Source organism: Coenobita brevimanus, chromosome 104 (assembly GCF_032717465.1).
Source record: "Coenobita brevimanus isolate Jiangsu-jjx chromosome 104, ASM3271746v2, whole genome shotgun sequence".
NCBI classification, from domain to species: domain Eukaryota; kingdom Metazoa; phylum Arthropoda; class Malacostraca; order Decapoda; family Coenobitidae; genus Coenobita; species Coenobita brevimanus.
In genome coordinates this window covers 43,529,654-43,542,153 of record NC_137057.1, presented here as the reverse complement: position 1 = coordinate 43,542,153, position 12,500 = coordinate 43,529,654, and positions in this window count along the sequence as shown.

The window sequence follows — 12,500 nt, the reverse complement described above, 5'->3', positions numbered from 1 at the left end:
CTATCTTAATACATACACATCTCTCCTGTACAGCTACCAGCCTTACATACATACATACATACATATATACATAGATACATAAATCCTTCATCCATGCATACATGCATACATACATATATTTGTATATATGAAAGAGCTGCGTTGTTTGTTTGTTTGTCCTTCAATCACGCCCAAACCAAGGGCCAGACACCCCCACACCCATATATATTCTGAATCAGGGTGACCCAAGGATGGTTTTAGGGGGCTTATAATTCAGATCTGGGTCATTTGAGGTCACAAGTAGAGTGCTCGCCTTTTCGGCCCGGGCAACTCCGGGTACCCCTGCAGCCCAGTTTTTGGCATGGAGACTCACACGCCCTCCAGTTCGGACATAGGCCATGTGAGGTTGATCTCCGAGGTCATTTGAGGTCATTGGAGGGAGGTCATTTGAGGTCACCAGTAATACACACGCAAACGACTTGACCCAGTAGTCCAATTTTTGGCATGGAAACTCACATGACCTCCAGTTCGGACACTGGCTATGTGAGATTGATAACCTAGGTCATTTGAAGTCACCGGTCGGAGGTCGTTTGTCACCGGTAACGGTAAACAGGTGCTCACAAATGCTGTGCATCAGTCTGTGAAAGCTGAAATAGAAAGTTCCTGGACCTCTTATACTGTAATCCCTCTTCTGAAGCATGAGAGGCAGGCTACATGGTCTTTCTGGAGTAGAAAGATTGAACTAGAACAAACAGGATTAGAGCGTTCGCCTTTTCGGCTCAGGCAACGCCGGGTACTCCTGCGAGTACATACATAAATCCATTCATCCATCCATACATCCACTCATACATACATACAGCCATCACCCGCTGCCAACAAACCTTCTTTCCTGCATGCTGGCGGGAATATGGTAATGGCACAGGAAAGAGTGGCAAGAAATCAAGCCCCCCCCCCCCAAAAAAAAAAGCGTTTTATGCAGACGGGAGGCGCCAAGGTGTCTGTACCAGTAGAAAGTCTGAACCGTGCAAAATGCAGGGAAAATAGAAGTCTCCGCTATGAAAAGAAAATGAAGAGATGATGGAGAGGCGTGCAGAGACTAGGCAAGGCAACGAAACACACACACACACACACACACACACACACACACACACACACACACACACACACACACACAGCTCACTGGCTCAGTGGTAACGCTCCTGCCTGCCACCCGGTAGACGAAGTCTATGCGGCGCTCAGGCTGTGAAAAGTTTCGCTGACGAAACAGGTGGTTACTGCCCCCCTTGAGCAAGAGGATGGGCTTGTGCGTATGTGAATCTCACAGTCTTGCCCTTACATCGGACAACATGAGTTCTCAGCTCTCTTCTGGGATGGTGAAAAGCTGACAATCGTGACCATCACGTAATGCTGACCGAACGGATGAATGACAGAGGGAGAGAGAGAGAGAGAGAGAGAGAGAGAGAGAGGAAGAAAAGAAAAAGAAATGAACAAGGTAAACGAGGGAGGGAACTTGAAGAACAGAGAAGGAAGGAATGAAAAAAAAAAAGATACTGTAGAAGCAAAGAAGTACACTAATTAAGAAAGAAGACAAGGATGAAGGAGGAAAGCAAGGAGTAAAACTGAAACAAGGAACAAGCAAGAGAGGAAACAAGACGAACAGGGAAAAAAGGAAGGAAAAAATTGAGAGAACAAAGAGCAGGGAAGGAAGGAAACTAATTAGGAAAGAAGACAAAGGAGAAGGAAGAAAACAAGGAGAAAGACGGAAACAAGAAGAAAACAAGGAAGGAAAGTAGAAGAACAGCGAAGGAAGGAAGGAAGAAAGCATAGAGGAAGCAGAGAAGGAAACTAATCAAGAAAAAAGACAGGGATAAAAGAAGATGGCAGGGAATAAGACTGAAATAAGGAGAAAACAGGACAGAAAGCTAGAACAAGGAAGGAAGGAAGAAACTAGGAAAACAAGGAGAAAGAAAGAAAATTGACCAAGAAGACAAGGATCAGAGCAGGTGTGAAGGGTGACTGAGGACAAGAAGACAGCACCAGGAGTGATGGAATAATTAAGGTGACGTAAGATAAAGCAGAGACGTCACAGAGACATCTAAGGACATCAGGAAAAAGGGCTGAGGGAGAGGGAAAAGATAGATAGACAGATGGATGAATGGATGGATGGACGGACGGACGGATGGATACACAAACAGATAGAGAGACAGAGACATACATATAGATAATTAGACAGATAGATAATTAGATAGATAGATAAATAAATAGACGGATAGCTAGACAGATGCACTGATAGATAGAGGTTAGATATGGCCTTCATTAACCCCTCCAGTACAAGCAATCTCCTCAAAGACTTAAAAGGCATTATTGAAGAGACGATAAGATAAGGATAGAAAAGCAACGTGGAGAATAGATAAGCAGGCCCTCTTTATCAGTCTACTAATATCTATCTATAAGCTGAAGGGAAACTACTAGCAGGAAAGAGGTTAATGGATTCGAGGAGAGCTGCAAGTCTTGTGTGTGTGTGTGTGTGTGTGTGTGTGTGTGTGTGTGTGTGTGTGTGTGTGTGTGTGTGTGTGTGTGTGTGTGTGTGTGTGTGTGTTTGTGTGTGTGTGTGTGTGTGTGTGTGTGTGTGTGTGTGTGTATAGTTTATGCTTTCCAAGCTTCCATTAAGTAGTGTGTGTGGGGGGGTTGTGTGTGTATGTACAGTATGTATGTGTGTGTGTGTGTGTGTGTGTGTGTTTATGTGTGCGTTTTTTGTGTGTATATATGTGTGTGTTTTTTGTATGTGTATGTGTGTGTGTGTGTTCCTGGAAGATGGACGGCGTTCTCGAGAGAGAAAAATAATAAATGAAGGTACCCTTCCTCCTTCGTATCAGTCCTCTCCCATTCCTCTAAAAGTCTGCAGAGAGAGAGAGAGAGAGAGAGAGAGAGAGAGTATCCACTGACCTATATTTCCTCCCCTTGCACATAATCTTGCAATCCCCCTCTTACATATCTCCAGGCCTCTTTGATACACGTAAATCTATATAAAGATAACTTCTAACTAGGGACCATTTCTCTCTCTCTCTCTCTCTCTCTCTCTCTCTCTCTCTCTCTCAAGTAAACAGAAAATTCGTAATAGGTTACAGGGGACGAAATACTGAGATTTGAGTAACAGAAAAAAAAAAAAAAATTATACCAGGAATGAATTTGAAATGTGTGTATTTGAGGGAAAGTTACGGCTTGTCTCTATTCCATATGTTGAGGAAAGAAATTAGACGATAGCTTGAGGGATGAGGGTAGAGAAATATGTGATGGCATGGACAGTGCGGGGTAAAATGAACGGGAATAAATGAGTAAACACAGATGAAGTGGGAAAGGTGGGAGAGTGAGTGAATGGGAGGCTTGTATAATTAATCATAATCAACATCATCATCATTATCTTTAAGACCTTTTTTTTCCACCTAAAGATGGGGTTGGGTAGGATCCAGAAGCACAAAAATAATAAATTAATTAATTAATTAATAATTAAATAAAAACATTGTTGAAGGAGAACTAGCAAAAATCCGCCCATATAAATGCGTCACACCCTCATTCACTCACCACTCCAGCCCCCTGAATCCTAACTCCACCTTACAGTCAAGCATTCTCACGCAGGGGCTCAGTGCCATCTGTAAGGTGGCCATTTATTTGTTCACTTATTTTATAATCTCATTTAGGTCTACTGATTGATTATTCTGGTCGTAAAAACAGTTGAAGACCCGTATTCTCGTTGGGGAAGGAAGCTCGGCAAAACCTCCTCCTTAGCTCTTTATTTTTGGATGCGGCTAGTTATTATTCTTTTTATGTTGCTTCTGCAGAGTATGGCGATACTGGAAGGATTACTGTAACACAGAAGAGGATACTAAGGTGTAATAAACAAAATATATTGCTTAGGAAAAGGTGTTAGGGAGCTTCCTCAACCGGCGGGAACACCGGCCCAAATCATTTAGCGCAGGGGTTCTTAACCGGGGATCCATGGACCCCTTGGGAGTTCATGGATGGGCTTCAGGGGGTCCATGAAGGTCAGAATACTTGAGAACAACTTAGCGATATTGCTGAAAAAAAAAGAAAAAAAAAAAGAAGAGTATTGAATTCTGGTGTTCATTGACACAAGCCTACCCTCGTCTGGCAACGCAAGCTATGGGTGCTCTGATTCAGTTTGCTACTACATACCTTTGAGAGTCAGGGTTTTCAGCGCTTGTTTTTATCAAAACGAGAAGTCGAAATCAACTGGATGTCAGCGATGACATAAATGTTTCCTTGTCAAAGACCACTCCACAATTTCATCTTCTTGTTCAAGCCAAACAACAACAACCCTCTCGTTGAAATGAACTTTTGAGCAGAATTAAAGTTTTGTTTTGTTTAATTTGCATAAGTTGGATGTATTTCATTTTTTCATCGAGTGGCCATTAGTTTTTGCATGAAAAAGAGTAAGAAAATAATTCTTTGTAAAGACTGTTATATACTTTGGGTATGTCATACACTGCGTGAGGTAGTTTTCAATAAAATAAAGTATATTCATTGCATGTAAAATGCTGTGTTTACGTGTTTATGTGCATTTTTGTAGGGAAGGGGTTCATAGCTTTCACCAGATTCTCAAAGGGGGTCCGTGACTCAATAAAGATTAAGAACCACTGATTTAGAGGGAAGAAGGAAATAATAATAGAAATGGCCTGAAACAACAGCTAGTTACTGAAGGTAGGATGAAGTGGCAGAATTGGAAGAGGAGAGGGCAGGAGAAAAGGAAGGAGAAAGGGGGAGAAAAGGAAAGAGAAGAAAACAAGAGGATAGATGAAGCAAAAAGGAGTACAAATGAATTAAAATGTTCAGAAGACTGTTGCGTCTTTCAAGGCTGTTTACTACAAAAAAGGGCATGCTTAAGAACTAAAGGAAAGGAGGGGATGGGAGAAAGGAAAGAAAAGAGAGAGAGAGAGAGAGAGAGAGAGAGAGAGAGAGAGAGAGAGAGAGAGAGAGAGAGAGGAGAAAAAATGAGGGCGAGGTGAAGTTAAGGAGCAATACACCTTACAATACTCACAAGGACAAGGGGGAAGCCGCCAGTCGCTCCCTTAACACAGTACCAAGACGAGTGGTTACCATCTCTCTGGCCCATATTGTCGCTGGCTGAGGAAGCTTCCAAACACCCTTCTCTAGGCGATTTATTCTTGTTATTACACCTGTCTTCCTCTGTGTTACATAATCCTCCCAGTACTTTCCATACTCTGCATAAATAACGAACAAAAGATATTAACCAGCCATATCCAAAAATAAATTGCTAAGGAAGAGGTGTTACGGAGCTTCCTTAATCGACGGGATTACTAGTCTTTGTCAAGGATTAGTGCTCTTCCCTGCCCCCCCCCTTTCCCTACGCACATACATACACATATACATACATACACTTGCAAAAAATTAAATAATAAAATAAAACAACACACGAACAAGTTGACTCTTTCCGTGTCAATGTCAGTGCTTTTCATTTAGGAGAGTCTCTGCCAAAGCAAAAAGTTTTCTAGTGTGCTATTTATATATGATTTTAACACAGATAGATTCCCTCAGTAACTTGCTGGAGGATTTTTTTTTTTTTTTTTTAAATAGAAAAATTGGGCAAAACTAATCGCTGACGAGTAGGTGATACGGAGACTCCTCTACCACCTACGATACGGCCAAAATAGTCATTGAAAGTGTATGCACAAAAACTCAGTGTCTTCAAAAATGCTGTCTGGCACTTGGGTTCGCATCCCTCTCTATTTGCTCCTTCTCTCTCATTTTTCTCCCAGTCTCATGTAAGTCATCATTTTTCTGAGTTCCATTTCTCTCTCTCTCTCTCTCTCTCTCTCTCTCTCTCTGATGTATTCCAGTCCCACTTAGCAAACAGTTCACTGGCTATTGCATTTTTATTTATTTATTTATTTATTTTTTTTGCGGGGTGGTCGTGCTGCGTGTAAGCTCTGGCCACACAGCACTGTTTAGCAATGGCCTCTCAACATCTGGCAAACAAATCCAGTAAACAATGAGGTCTCATTACATTGCCTTCATTCACGGTCACACGGTAGATCTGGTTTGCGCTTAAAGTGTTTCTGTGAGAATGTGTGTGTGTGTGTGTGTGTGTGTGTGTGTGTGTGTGTGTGTGTGTGTGTGTGTGTGTATGTGTGTGTAAAGAAAATAAATAAACAAGTTTTCCTTCTAAGTTACCCAAACTTGGTCGAGCCGTTGATGGTTAACCAAAGGGTTGACGTTTTGTTTTGAGGACGTTAAGTCAGAGATGAAGGTCACACGGCGAGGGCAACTTAAACAGTTTTGGTCTAGTATAGTACTTTTTTTTTTTTTAATCCTCAAAGTAAGGCTGAGGCGTCCCTTATGCCAAGTAGAAACAGATCCTAGTTTAATTTTTTGGATTCGTACCCAACTTTTCCTTATTGACTTTTTTTTTTTCTTAGCAGAAGATGGAGAAATGAAGGAAAAAATATAATAAATAAAAACAAGTAATACACCATTTTACCTGTGTCCCCCATTCATAAGAATATCAATTACAACGTGATATTCGTTTTTATGTTACATAATCTTCACGCCGGTGTAATCTGCACCAGTAACGTACAAGAGAATGAAAAGAATGCAATACGCATAATAAATAATAAATGCATAATTAAATAATACAAGTAGCAGAGGAACAGGTGTTACGAAGTTTCCTATGCAATTCGGAGCCTCTCGGAGAATGAAAAGGGTGTAATATGAAAAATAATAAAATAAATAAAATAAGTAAATTGCTAAGGAACAGATGTTAGTAAGTTTCCCATGCAGTTGGGAGCCACTCTCATCCTTCTGCCTTTCCCAGAACTGCCCTGACGCAGAGTGAGTTTGTCCCTATTTCCCCGCCTGACTTGCTCCGAAAACAAAATTATCCTCCACTCCTCTCAGCTGACACGCCACAAAGAAAAAGATAATGCAATAAGTGTGTCTTATTTCGTGTCTTAAGAGTGGATAGAGCAAGTACCGTATCAGGTGTACTTAGGCTAGATTAGGTTAGGTAGGGTAGGGTTTGATAGGGTAGGGTAGGGTAGGATTCGTTAGGTTAGGGGAAGGGAAAGGGAGGGGAGGAAAGGGGAGGTTTGGTTTGGTTAGGCTAGGGTAGAGGTAAGGTAGGTGAAGGTAGGTTAGGTTAGGTTAGGGTAAAGTAGGGTAGAGTAGGGTAGGATAGGGTAGGATAGGTTAGGTTTGGTTAGGTTAGGGGAAGGAAAAGGGAAGGGAGGGGAGGGAAGGTGGTTTGTTTAGGCTAGGGTAGAGTAGGGAAAGGTAGGGTAGGTTAGGTTAGGGTAGGGTAAGGTAGGTCAGGTTAGGGTAGGGTAAGGTAGGGTAGAGCACGGTAGGATAGGGTAGGGTAGGGTAGGGTAGGGTTGGTCAGGTTAGGTTAGGTTACGGTAGGTTAGGGTGAGTTATTTTAGGTTAGGTTAGGGTAAGGAATGTTCGGTTTAGTTAGGGTAGGGAATATAAGACTTTACTGGATAACAGTTTGCATAATACTTCTAGTTATTTATTCCCATTTTTTGCAAATTTCTTGAAGGTATTAAAACACCTCGTGTGACTGTATTATAAAAATTTCTTATGTGTACCCTTCACGTACTTCATGGCTTCCTGATTTTTCATAATTTTATATTTCAGGATGCAGCCACACTTGCTCCAAACATGTGACTGACAAAAGGAAACGAGGCTCCGTGATCTGTCCAACAACCAGACTGGGAAACTGCAGTGGTTCTAACCCCGTGCTTCGTTTTATCTTGTCGATCACATTTTTCAGGTAGGGGTGGCCTCGCCCTAAGAGAAATGTAAGACATGGATATCGACTTGAGTACTGAACCATCTCATCGTCGGCACAGTTCTTTATATTAATAAATATTAGACTCTGTTAATGTTATTTAGCTGAACGTGCACACAGGAGCCTGAGAGAGTTAATTTTGTCACCATTAACCCTCTCATGAGCGGAACAATTCTAGCATTTTATTTCATCTGAGACCAAAATGCTTTTTTTTAGCAGTGAGTGAGTCATGGGAGCTTCAGAGTGTTGAGAGAATGAGTGACAAATGGAGCAGTTTAGAGACCTGGATAATTCCGTGGTTAATTGGCCTCTCTCCTGGCCCACCAACCTTCATTTTTCTAATTAATCCACAATTATCGCCTCAGTGGAACTTAACCCTTATATGCTAACCTGAGTCCAAGAGTTTTCGGAAGGGATATTCTTTTTACGCGGCTCCTACTAGTTTTACGTGGATCTGATTTGCGCGTTTTTTGTTATTTTTATTTTTTTTTAAGTCTTTCTCATAGGCTTAACTCTTTGCCTGTGAAATATCAGCTTTCTACAGGGTGGTCCATATACAGTGCTGTCCTGCCTTGTGTGTTGCCGAGACGGCTCTGTGTGCTGCTATGAAGCCAGTAAGAATTTTGGATACTTAGTGATATTGCCAAAGCCAGTCTGTTTTCACCTGATGGAACTTCTCTCTCTCTCTCTCTCTCTCTCTCTCTCTCTCTCTCTCTCTCTATCTATCTATCTATCTCTCATCAGGCCACCTTGTCCCCTAATCTTCACTTCCTATGCAGATTTCTCCCTACTTCGATAAGCACAAAACACATCTGTCAACATCATCACTTTTGTCATCATTACTTCATCAATACATCCCTCATCAACATAACAGTTCCACTATTGTCAATACTATCACTATCACCACAACTACTACAATTTTCATCACGTCTACTGCAACAAACATTACAATCAGTATCACTGTTGTAATCACTACTACTACTACTACTATAACTCTGCAACCATCACCAATACTACAACCATCGTTACACCACTATTTCCACCAACACCATAACTGTCACTACCACCACAACTGCTACCGTCAACACCATGCCTACTACCACCATCACCACAACTGCTACCACTGCCACCACCACCATCACCGTCACCGCCGCAACTACCACACCCACAACAACCACTACCACTACCATAAATACCACCACAATCACCATCCTGACAGTCTGATGCCTTTGCACTTTGTCCCTAGAGCATACACTGCAGACCCCGCCCGGACTTCACACGTTTGGAGAGAGAGAGAGAGAGAGAGAGAGAGAGAGAGAGAGAGAGAGAGAGAGAGAGAGAGCCAGAGGAAACAACAGACATTTGTACCTCGACATTGGGGTTATAATATGTTGCGTATTTGCATGTACAGGAGCTGAGGTAGACAGATGATAAATATACAGATAAATAAATAGACAGATAGAGAGCCAGGGGAGACGGCAGACTTTTCTACCTCGACATTCGGGTTAGATTACATTGTGTATTTGCATGTAAAGGAGCTGAGAGAGAGAGAGAGAGAGAGAGAGAGAGAGAGAGAGAGAGAGAGAGAGAGAGAGAGAGAGAGAGAGAGATGAAGCGATAATCCTCTTGGCTCAATTTCAATCAATCTTTTGGTAATAGTATTTATTTTTGTCACCGCCATCCCTCCTCTCTCTCTCTCTCTCTCATTACCCCACCCTCACCCCTCCAATAATATATATCACTAAGCTAACAATGTGCTCCCTACACTGTATCAAGCCCTTAAATATTCCTACCAGTAAATAAATAATCTATCTATCTATATACCTAGACTGCTTCCCCCAAGGAAAGGGAGGTAGCCGAGACAGGACGACACACTCTCCATTTACTCATCCATTTAAACACATTCATTCACATCTTAGCCCCAAAGGGGAGAACGGACAGATCCTCACCGCACCACACCGCACAAGGGTCAACTGCGCAATGCAATCAGTGACATCCGCAGCAGGGCCCGACAGCAGAACTGGTTTACCCCTGCCACATCATAACAGACCCATCCCCTTACCCGCACCTGACCTGACTAGCTGATCAGACCAAATGCGGGAGAATATCCCCTCAGGGCTGCGTCATCATTTATTCATTCACAATTTCTCTCCATTTATTTCTGTCACGCACAGCCACTCTTCCTTGCTCAACAGACATCCCTCTCGCATCCAGCGCTCTCTTCACACTATCCATCCATCCTATTCGTGGTCTTCCTCTCAGCCTTACACCTCTCACATCAGATCTAGTTATCTTTTTCACCAATCGCTCATTAAATAAATAAATAAATAAATAAATAAATAAATAAATGATATAAACTTGTATAGTAGTCCTTATTTTGTTCATGGTTCAAATGGTTTTATATTGAACTGAATGCTAAATTTTGTTTGATATATCTGAACTATTTTAGTATATACCTTGTATTTGTGGTAGGTGGTGACGACCATCATCCACTCACTTGATGTAGTGCTGCCTACTCCTTCCTTTGCCTTTATCATTCTTTTTCTGTGCTTGTCCTCCTCTCTTCCTATTTCTCCCATCTTTCCTGTCACTTTTTATTGTTTTTCTTTCCTTTACAGGTGGCTTTACATTGAGTGACAAGCCTAATGGTTTCCTGTAAGCCAAGAAACCATTTACAACGCTGGGTAGTAAACTTATAACCAAACTATACGTGCTCCCTAAGTGTCAACAAGTGGGTTGGTGGAGGGTTAGTGCCCCTCCCCGTAAAACAACTAACTCAAAGTCAAATGGCCATCCCTTACGGGATTATGGCGTCTGGCAGTAGATAGACAGATAATTTGCCGTCGACGTAGAGGGCAATTTGCAGTATGGGTGGCAATTTTGCAATACCATTAGGCATATCATACTCAAGGATTTACTGCTATAACGACAGTCATTGTATTTTAATAGGTATGTGTTGGATTATAATTGGCTAAATGAGGAAATCACCCTTTCTCTATTATGATTATGTTTTATTCCTTACACCTCAAACCGACTTTGCTTACCTTAAGAGAGACATAACTGGCGTGGACAAGCATAACCTTCACTGTCTTTCAAATTAGACTCTCTCTCTCTCTCTCTCTCTCTCTCACCTGGCCTCGTCACCACTACAGCTTTACCGGGAATGCAATCCTCTCTGGGCTCTGACCTGCCCTAATCCGGTACTCTCATTCTGCAATCTGCGTCTGAGTCAGACTTGAGCGGATCAGTGATTTTGTTTGTCTTAGTCTTTGGCTATCTGCTTCTTTCCTTGCATCTTTCAACGTGCTTGTGTACTTGTCTGTGTGTATATATATATATATATATATATATATATATATATATATATATATATATATATATATATATATATATATATATATATATATTTATATATATATATATATATATATATATATATATATATATATATATATATATATATATATATATATATATATATATATATATATATATATATATATATATATATATATAAAACGAGTTTTTTTTTTGTCCTTAAGTCACTCCCAAATCAAGGGCCAGAGACCCCAAGTCCCATATACATTCTGAATCAGGGTGACCCAAGGATGGTTTGGAGGGTGGGGGGTCAAAATTCAGATCTGGGTTACTTGAGGTCACCGGTAGTGTTTGCCTTTTTGGCCTGGCCAACACCGGTACCCCTGCAGCCCAATTTTTGCGTGGAGACACACATGACCTCCAGTTCGGACGTCGAGGTCATTTGAGGTCACAGGAAATAGTAAACAAGTGCGTACAAATACTGTGCGTTAGTTGGCGAAAGCTGAAATAGAAAGTTCCTGGACCTCCTGCAATCCCTCTTCAAATGCATAAGAGTACATGGTCTTTCTGGAGTAGAAAGAAAGATTGAACTAGAACAAATACGACTAGCGTTCGCTAGTATGGCCCGTGCAACGCCAAGTACCCCTGCTAATACATGGACTTATTTACTTAATGTATGAAAAAGAAGAAAATTCCCAAAACGTGGTGTAATGAAATAGTTATTTTACTATACGAAAAAAGGCGACTCAAAAAATCTTAGTAACTATCGACCAAATAGCTTATTATCAGTCATTTACAAACTCTTCACTAAAGTCTTTACGAACAGAATAACAACAAATTTGGAAGAAAACCAACCTCTTGAACAGGCAGGATTCCGAAGCGGATATTCGACTTCTGATCATCCACACATAATGAGATACTAATTGAGAAAACTATCTATCTATCTATCTATCTATTGCCAGACGCCTCAATCCCGCTCGGAGTGGCCACAAACAAATAGCCTCCACGTCGCCCTGTTCCCCGCCATTTCACTGCCCCGCTCCCAACTCACCCCCCCCCCTCTCTCATATACCTCTCCACCCCATCCCTCCATCTCATCCTCGGCCTCCCCTTCCCTCTTCCCCCCTCCACCTCACTCACATACACTCTCTTCGTCAGTCTTTCACCCTCAATCCTCTCCACATGGCCAAACCACCTCAGTGTGTTCCTCATAACGCTTCCTATCACATCCACATCCACACCACAACGCTCCTTTATATCCTCATTCGTCAGCCTGTCTCTCCATGTGACTCCACAGGCTCCTCTTAAATAACTCATTTCCACTGCTCTCACTCTTGACTTGTGTCCTTCCAACAACGTCCAAGCTTCTACTTCC